Source organism: Micropterus salmoides, unplaced genomic scaffold (assembly GCF_014851395.1).
Source record: "Micropterus salmoides isolate LMB-PRFRI ecotype aquatic unplaced genomic scaffold, ASM1485139v1 Ms_hic_scaffold_3351, whole genome shotgun sequence".
Lineage (NCBI taxonomy): Eukaryota > Metazoa > Chordata > Actinopteri > Centrarchiformes > Centrarchidae > Micropterus > Micropterus salmoides.
In genome coordinates, this window is record NW_024042653.1 from 48,044 (window position 1) to 56,382 (window position 8,339).

Genomic DNA, 8,339 nt, shown 5'->3' on the forward strand with positions numbered 1-8,339 from the left:
ATTTTCTTGCCAGGTACGTGACTGTGTTAACAAGTATGGGAGACATTAAGGATGTGCTGGGGATATGGACCGGAAAACGGCAATTCCGGGTCATGCTGAAGGAAGACCCGAATGGTTATGATGGTTTTTGCCATCCCCCCGCTACCTTCACCATTGGCTCCCATAGAGGTTTCCTAGTCTATGGGGGTCAGCCGCTGTACTGCAGGCAATGTGCTTCATATGGACACCTGGCAAGGTCTTGCAGACAGGTGCGGTGCAGAAACTGTGATAGTTTGGGACACACCATGAGAAATTGTGATCAGCCAAAAAAATGTAGTTTATGTGGGCTGGAAGGACATTTATTTGGGCATTGCCCAGAAGTGGGGTCTTCGTATGCACGTGCTGCCAGACGGGAGTCGGTGGCCCCAGGTGCGCAACACAGGGATGGACCCGCATGTGACGACCCACGCTCCACATCCTTAAGAGCAATTGAGGACGTAATTGCCGAGCTCACGGGAGGAGTGGTGGAGACAAAGGGGGCAGATGCACTGGAGGTGGTGTCAGTCCAGGCAGAGAGCGAGGACGCCTGGGGGAAGCAGGGGGGGGAAGCTGAGAGTTTGGAGGAGGCTTCTTCTGTTATTGAGTGGGTCGCGGGGAAGAAAGGAGGAAAAAGTAAGAGAAAGAGGGCAAAGACGAGCTTGTTGCTTTCACCACCATCCTCTCCTCTGCTCGTTGAGGCGAACAGGTTTGGGGTACTTGTTTCTGAGGTTTGGGAAGAAATGCAGGAGGGAAAGGAGACTGGACAGGTGCATGAGATCACTGACAATGCGGCAAAGGAGGGGGGCAGCGCTGCGGCAGCTGTGGACGATTGCCTGGAGAGTGAGGAAGCTGGGGAGGCGTTAACCCAGAAAGGCATGACTGCATCGTCCAGTAGTAAGGTTCCAGCTAGCGGTGTCCCAGGAGAGCCTCCCTGCATAGCTGTATTCTCCTCGGATGCTCCTCCTGCCCCGAGAAGCTGCCCCGTACTCTCAGAAGATAGCCCTTCCAGTTCAGAGTGCTCTTTCCCACTGAAGGAGCCAGATGAGGAGGACTTTCTGCCATGATTGGTGGAAAGAGCAACGTGAGTGAGCATACTGTTTTGGGCTCCTTTTTTTCTGTCACTTCCTCCATTTTTCTTTTTTTTTGCATAGTCTGTCTTTATTTCATATATTAACTATAAATGTGAGGGGGTTGAGAAATGCATCAAAGAGAGCAGTAGTTTTTTCTCATTTAAGTTCAGTGGATTTTTCTTTGTGCCTCTTGCAAGAGGTCCACCTAAAGACTGTGGAGGATGTGAAGGGGTTCACAAAAGAGTGGGTTAAAGGGGACTCTAGATGGAGCATTGGGGGTGTTCACTCATCTGGGGTGGGGACGTTAAGTGGGAATGTGGAAGTTAAAATAGTCGGGAGTTTTTCTGTGATACAGGGGAGGGTTTTGGTCACAGATGTTGACTGGAAGGGTAAGAGTTTAAGAGTGGTAAATATATATGCCCATGCTGCACCAAAAGAACGAAATGAGCTATTTCTTAAGTTAGACACCGTTTTCATGACCAATCGTCATGTAATCGTTGGAGGTGATTTCAACTCTCCTAGTGAGGGCAAAAACATGGGAGTTAACTTCCATAGTTTGGTAAAAAAGTACAGTTTAGTTGATAGTTTTAGGAGTTTTAACTCTGATGACCCTGGTTTCACATGGGGAAACAGTAGAGGGGCACGGAGTAGAATAGATTATATTTTTTGTCCGTTAGATTTTCAGGTGTTTGAGGCACAAGTGTCACCTGTTTTCTACTCAGATCACAACATGCTCTCTGTTGTATTAAACCTGAAGGTGACATGTTTTGGGAAAGGGTACTGGAAATTGAATAACAGTATTCTTGGAGCCCGGCAGTTTAGGGTAGGGTTCAGGAGTTTCTTCAAGGAGTGCATTAAAATGAAGATGTTTTATGGTAATGTATCTGGATGGTGGGAAAGCACAAAGGTCCGTATTAAACATTACATACAGGTGTACTCAAAAGAATCCAGAAAAGCGGAGTTTAAAGAATATTATCAATTGCAAAAATCAATAGAAAATTTAATGGCACAACAAAACACTGGTGAGCGCATAGATGAGGAATTATTGAAACGCTGGCAAAACGAGCAGAGGCTATTTTTTCATAAGAGGGCTGAGGCTTATAAATTCAGGAGTCTTGATGAAAAATGGGAAAAGGATGAGAAATGTTCATCCTATTTTTTCAAGCAGTCTAAAGTACGGGCAAAGAGAAGGAGAATAGCCTCCCTTCTAAATGAACGAGGGGAGGAAATTGACGATCCGGAAGGGCTGGTAGAAATTGCTTCGGGTAATTATTCCAAGTTTTTTAGCGCAGAAATAGTAGATTATAGTAAGGGTTCACTGCTGTTGAATAATGTAGATAGCTCAATCCCCGACTATCTGAAACTAGAGTTGGATAAAGACATACAATTGGAAGAAATTTTGAAGGCGCTTCAGTCTTTAAAGAAAGGGAAGGTGCCAGGAGTGGATGGACTTACAAAAGAATTTTACTTGGTTTTCTGGGAAGATATTGGGCCTCAGTTGTTAGATTTGTTTACTTTCATTTGCACATCTGGGATAATGGGGAGCACAATGAGAGAGGGGGTGATTTCCCTGCTATATAAAAAAGGGGACGTTCGAGATATATCCAACTACAGACCCTTAACGATGTTGTGCACAGATTATAAGATTTTTAGTAAAATTCTAACAAACAGGTTGGTATCCGCCTTGGAGTTCATTATAGGACTGGATCAAACTTGTGCAGTACAAGGCAGACAGATACAATGGAATCTGCAAATGCACAGAGATGTACTAGCCTATTCCGAGGATAGAAATTTTCCCCTTATTGTGCTCAGTCTTGATCAGGAAAAAGCTTTTGATAGGGTCAATCACAAATTTTTATTTAGGATTTTGGAAAGATTTGGGTTTGGTAAAAGATTTAGAAGTTGGCTGAAGATTTTATACACAGAGGTAGGAAGTAGAGTTAATGTCAATGGCAACATGGGAGTTTTGTTTAAGCAAACCAGGGGCGTCAGGCAGGGGTGCCCTGCATCAGCCCCTTTGTATGTTGTGTTTATTGAAATTTTGGCATGTGCAATTAGAAAAAATGCTAAAATCAGGGGTCTACCGTTGCCAGGTGGGGAAACATTGGTTATATCTCAGTTTGCAGACGACACTGTATTGTATTTAGAAAATGACTTTTGTTTAAAGGAAGCTATTAATGTTATTGAAGTGTTCTCGAGTGCTTCAGGGTCTAGGATTAATAAAGGGAAGTCACTGATTAAATATCTGGGAAGGTGGAAGGATAGGAATGACAAGCCATATGGGCTTGCCCTGTGCGCGGGGCCGATGACATTATTGGGTATATCCTTTGGTAATAAGGATGATGTTGAAAGTAATTGGGAGGTAAGATTAGCTAAAGTGCTATCAAAGCTCAACATGTGGAAATTGAGAAAACTGTCATTCAGTGGCAAAGTCCTAGCTATAAAAGCCGATATATTGCCAGCCTTACTTCATGTGGCATGTGTTTTTCCCATGACGGCAATGATTTGCTTAAAGTTGCAAAGGATGTTGTTTAATTTCATGTGGGGAGGGTATGAATATTAAAAGAGAAATAATGTACCAGCCCATTGAGAGAGGAGGTAAAGACATGCCAAATGTCAGGTTGAAGTTGAACGTGATTTTTTTTTCAAATATCTGTAAAATAACTATGTCACCTCCAAAACATAAATGTCACTCTTTAATGAAATTTTGGCTTGCTATGCATTTGAGGCCCTTAGGGGTAGCATGGGATAACAGGTCTCCCAAAGCTGAGGTTATGCCTTTGTACTATAAAGGAATAATCAGTTGGGCAAAGAAGTACAAGGAGTGTTGGGATAGTCATTTAGTACTCAATCATAGAAAACTGTATGAGGAATTGATGGCCAGGTTCAACCCAAGAGAAACTGTTCATATTCCTTCTGAAGTATGGAAGAGAACACAGTTTAAGCAGTTGGACAATCAGTTGAAAGATTTTAATTGGTTGGTGCTTCACAGGAGATTAGCAGTAAGAAACACCTTGTTTAATCACGGCCTAACAAGAAGTAAGTACTGTCCAAGAGAGGGATGTTTGGGAAAAGAAACGGTGGAACATGCATTATTTGAGTGTTTTTTCGCACAACAAATTTGGGAGGGGTTGGGTAAAAGTTTGTGTCTTTGAGGGATATGACATGGGAAGGGGTTCTTTACATGGAATTTAATATGGAGAGGGAGAAACTGCATAAAGTAGTGCTTCTCGTATCTATAGTAAAGTACAAGTTGTGGGAGGTAAGATGTGATGGGCTAAATGGAGGAAGCAAGTGGTCAGTGTTGGGAACTATAAAGAGCATTGAAGACTCAATAGAGAGGCGATACCAATTAGAGATCAGAAAATGGGGTATTGACTCGATCAAAGACAGATGGAAAATGATTTATGGTAATTCATAGAGGTCAACAGAAGGTGTTGTGGATTTATTATGATGGTTATGGGAGTGGTTTTGTTATGGTCTCTTCATGCATACATGCCATGCATCGTAATGGGAAAAAAGAAAAAAAGAGAGGGCTCGAGAACTGGGTTCCATGAGTTATTGATGTATACCTTGTGTTTTGTTGATGTCGTTTTTTTTTTTTTTTTTTTTTTTTTACTAATTAAGGTAACAAAGGGACACTGTGTATAGAGATGCCGAGGGGGAGGATTGTTGTTTTGTGTTGGATGTGGGATTAATATAGGTGGGATGCAAGTACTGAAATGTGTGTATTGAATGTTTATGTCACAAATAAATTATATTTTCCAAAAAAAAAAAAAAAAAAAAATCTGTTCTTATCAGTTTAATATCTGATATGTCCCCTATAAGGGGGCAACATATTAAATGGATTTTTAGCACCGGGAGCTGAGACGAGGGGCTTGCTCCGTCCACTCCACGCATCGACCCGGTATTGCAGTGCCTCCGGGGGCGGTGCACCCTTCTCCTGCCTTGTGTAAAACCAAAATACTGACCCAAACGCAGAGGTTCGTCGCTCTGCCGGACGCCGGCCCGAAAAAGGCGCCAGTCGAGGGGGGGCGGCCAGCTGAAGCCTCGAAGAAGGCAGCGAGATTTGCACTTTATGATTGGCAGACGACGAGGGGATATTTGGGACCGGCATGGCTGTTAAATGTGCCCTGCACTTCCCCTCCCTTTCTCCCACTCGTCATCGAGAGCCCGAGTATTTCGGATGCTCGGTAGCCTGTGTCCAAAAGCCAGGCCTTCATTTCTCCGATTGGATAGAGCCTCTCAGAAGGTGGGGAGGGGACACTGCGGCGCCTCCGTAGGCCCGGCACGGTTGGCCAACACGGTGGAGGAACCGCAGCGTAGAAAGGATACAAGAAACTAAAACACCTCAAATGAAGCAAGAAAACCTGCTACAACTGCTAAATCGGTGAATAAAACACACTTACCTTCTCGTCTTTGGTCTGGTCAAGGTGGCAGTCCGGCAGAGGACAGGTAGGCAGTCCTCGGGACCAATGAATTCCTTGTTGCAAAAGTTTTTCAGCTACGGCAAAGTTGAAATTTTATTCACAAGGAATGAGGTGAATCTCCTCCCAGAAAAGCTGGTGACACAAAACGAAGCCCCAAACCGGCAAAGGTTTTAACCAGAAAGAGGAGGCCATTGCAGTCTTGGCCAAAAGGCCGAGAAGCGATCGGCCACATTTCCCCTCCCTTTCTCTCACTCGTCATCGAGAGGCTACAAGAGCCCGAGTCGTTCGGTAGCCTCTGTCCAAAAGCCAGGCCTTCGTCTCTCCGCAGCCCGATTGGATAGAGCCTGCCATGACCTGGGGAGGGGTAGGGGAACGGGCGTGGCCTGGTACTTGGGACTCGAGAGGCAGAGTGAGGCTTACCGTGAGGGTAGTGGCCGGGACGACTAGGCTCGTCGGCGGCTCTGGAGGAGGGGCCCGTACTTACTCGGGTTTCTCTTCATAACGTACAAGTCTTTCGCCTTTTACTAAAGACTTCCGTGGAGAGGGACGCCAATGAGTTAAAACTATTTTTGGCAGGCTCTGCCGTGTGGCCGAGCCTCGTGCGTTTGTGAAAAGGAAATAAAACGCCGCCCCCGGCAAGGTTGAGCGGTGCGACGAGGCGCGCTCGGGAGGAGGTGCTGAGACTCAGCCGTTGTTATGCGCAGTTGAAACCACTGCGCCACGGCAGGGGGAGAACTGCTCCGGGAGGTGGGCGCTGGAAGCAACCAGGGGGTTATCGCTCGGCTTGGCTAAGGTTATCGCTATCTCGGCCTTTTGGCTAAGACTGCGATCGCCTCCTGTGTCTGGATAAAACTTTTGCCTGTTTGTGGCGAAGTGTTACCAGGTTTTTGGGAGGATACTCACATTATTCCTTGTGAAGAAAATTTCAACTTTGTTGTAGTTGAAATGTTTCACACAAAGGAATTCATTGGTTCAGAGGACTGCTTACCTGTACTCTGCGGAATAACATCTCGACCAGGCCAAACAAGACAAGGTAAGTGTGTTTTATTCACCTTTCTAACATTTTTAGTAGATTTTATTGCTTTTTAGAGCATTCTTTACCTTATTTTAGTTGACTTGGTTTTAGACTTTTTAGGTGTTTAGCTTCTTTTACCACTTTTACGTTGTGGTGCCTCCACCATGGCGGCCAACCATGCCGGCATGAGGAGGCACCACAGTGTCAGATTTACATTCAAAGAAAAAGATGGGAAAACCCTTGTTATGTCAAGGCTGGACTTCTCAAGGAAAATGATCCAGAACATTTTGAAATTCTCCCCGCAGGATATAAATTGTATTTTGACTCTGCCATTTGGAAAAGGTTTCGATGTGAGTTTGTCTCTGCTGCCGTGTTCAGAGATTTCGGACACGCTTCGAAAATGAAAAACCCCAGTTACTGCATTTAATGTTGAGAAACTGACTGATAATGCCGCTAAAACGGTAATTGTCAGAATGTTCAATGAGACTGTGAATGCAGATGACATTTGTTGTGGCTGGGCAGATTTTGCACTGTTAAAGGCCAGGCTACCAAAGTGAGAGATGAGGATGGCATCTGGAATTGCGCTTGGAGGGTCCCCATCCAACAATGGCAAGACCCTCAAGGCTTCCAGGGCCTGAAACATCTGCCATCCATGATAGTTCTGGGAAACAACAGGGGCTACATTCATTACCAGGGCCAGCCCAAACTCTGCCGCAAGTGTGGTGAGAATGGGCACCTGGCAGAAGCGTGCCAGCAGATCATTTGTGGTAAATGTAGAGAAATTGGGCATACTTTCGAGGAATGCACCAATGGCAGAAAGTGCAATCTTTGTGGAGAAACAAACCACCTCTTCAGAGATTGCCCTAAGTCATTTGCCAACAATTAAAGGCAGCAAAGGCACAAAATGGCGGACAAGACGAAGCAGTTAGAGAGCTAATTGAAGAGGCTGGGCTGGAGAATTCAAATCTCCCGCCAAATCCTGTGATTGGAGGAGAAGGACAGTAGAGGCGGGGAGAAGGGGAGGGGCCTGCAGCTGCCCCACAAGTGGAGAACAGGGAAGAAGCAGTGGCAGTGCAGGCAGAAGGGGAGCTAGCTCAGTGACTGGCTCAGAACAAAAATTTGGCCAGTCACAGAGTGATAGCGAGGATGTCCCCCTCCCCAATGCCCAGCCGGCCAAGAGACTAATTTCAGAATTGTCTTCTGAGTCTCCTGGAGCCTCGGAAAAGAGGGGAAGAGCTGAGAGCTACTCAGACAGTTCATCTGTGGAGGAGCCCAGAGTCTTCCCCTCCAATTCGCCTAATGAAGTCTCTTTTTTAACTATAGCTCTGCAATCAACCCCTAAGGACTCAAAAGCTCAATGCACCCTGCGTCAGAGGCCAACTCCTAGAGTCCGAAAGGGAAATGGAGCTCAACCCCGTCATCTTCACCCATGAGAATGAAGGAAGAGCTCCATTCACAAGAAATCCACTAACTGCTATGTTTTAAACATTTGAAACCCCTTTTTTTTTAGTCTTTTAAGATGTCATACCTGCAAATTTTAACCATACTCATGACACTCACCTTCTCAACTATCAATGTGAGGAGTGTGAAGTCGAGAGTTAGAGCCCAGATTGTTTATCCTTTCTTAATCTTTTAAGTCTGATGTGTTTTTAATACAGGAATGCGGCTACCATTTTTAAAACACTACAGAGAATGGGAGGAGTTATGGCCACAAACGATATGGAGCGGCTCAAATGAAAACAAAATGATGGAGTGGCCATTTTAATAAAAAAACCTCTTAGTTGGTGAAGGGCAGCACTGTGTGAG

At 45.2% G+C, this 8,339-nt stretch overlaps 2 non-coding genes across 2 annotated transcripts; both read left to right on the plus strand.

Moving 5' to 3' along the window:
- The first annotated feature begins 4,843 nt into the window (after window positions 1-4,843).
- Window positions 4,844-5,029, plus strand: LOC119884297. Its single transcript, XR_005440970.1, has one exon. It is a non-coding gene; the product is annotated as a U2 spliceosomal RNA (small nuclear RNA).
- Window positions 5,030-5,998: 969 nt separating this feature from the next.
- On the plus strand, window positions 5,999-6,111 carry LOC119884303. The gene has a single exon (XR_005440976.1). It is a non-coding gene; the product is annotated as a U5 spliceosomal RNA (small nuclear RNA).
- Window positions 6,112-8,339: the final 2,228 nt, after the last annotated feature.